The sequence below is a fragment of the Protobothrops mucrosquamatus genome, unplaced genomic scaffold, assembly GCF_001527695.2.
Source record: "Protobothrops mucrosquamatus isolate PMUCROS unplaced genomic scaffold, P.Mucros_1.0 scaffold218, whole genome shotgun sequence".
Lineage (NCBI taxonomy): Eukaryota > Metazoa > Chordata > Lepidosauria > Squamata > Viperidae > Protobothrops > Protobothrops mucrosquamatus.
In genome coordinates this window covers 890,438-891,129 of record NW_015386571.1, presented here as the reverse complement: position 1 = coordinate 891,129, position 692 = coordinate 890,438, and positions in this window count along the sequence as shown.

The following is a 692-nucleotide window of genomic DNA, read 5'->3' as shown; positions in this document are numbered from 1 at the left end:
ATCTGGATATGGTACAGGAATGGGAAAAGCCTATCCGAAATTTCAGGGCTGTGGAATATTATCATCGCTATAGATTTGTTAATCTTGACCGAATCCAGTCTTTTGTAGAGGCTATAGAGGCTATTCATAATGCAATACAGACTCTTTTGAATAATGTTGCTAGGGACATAGGTCCAAACGATTTTGTTCAACTCCGGCTGGATGCCGAGGGGTTAAATCATCCTCTCTTTTCTCTTAGGAGGTATATGAATGATTTAAATGCCGATGATTTGCTGACCAGTGTTGAAAATCTGCTTCAAAGTAAGGCAGAGATATTGCAATTAGTGGTTACAGAGTTATTGCAATTAGTGGTTACAGTCATGAAGAACAAGGAGGGGGGAGGTCTTAGGAAGTTAAACACCATGCTGCTCACCAGAGTACTGGAGAAAAAAAGACAGCACCTAGTAGATTTCAATGTGGGAGGTGAATTTCCGTGTTTTGCTAGCTGTTTGCTCTGGCTGATTGGTGGGGATGTTAGAAACCAAGAAATTATTACCAGTGCCAGGGAACTTCACAATAGACTGGGGGTTTCCACAGAAAACAGAATTGACTTTTCTCAGATACACCTCTTTGAAGAATATTTAAGGGTCACTATAAAGATCTTGTTTTATATGCAGGACGGATGGCGGTTCTTTGTCACAGGTAGCCCCCAG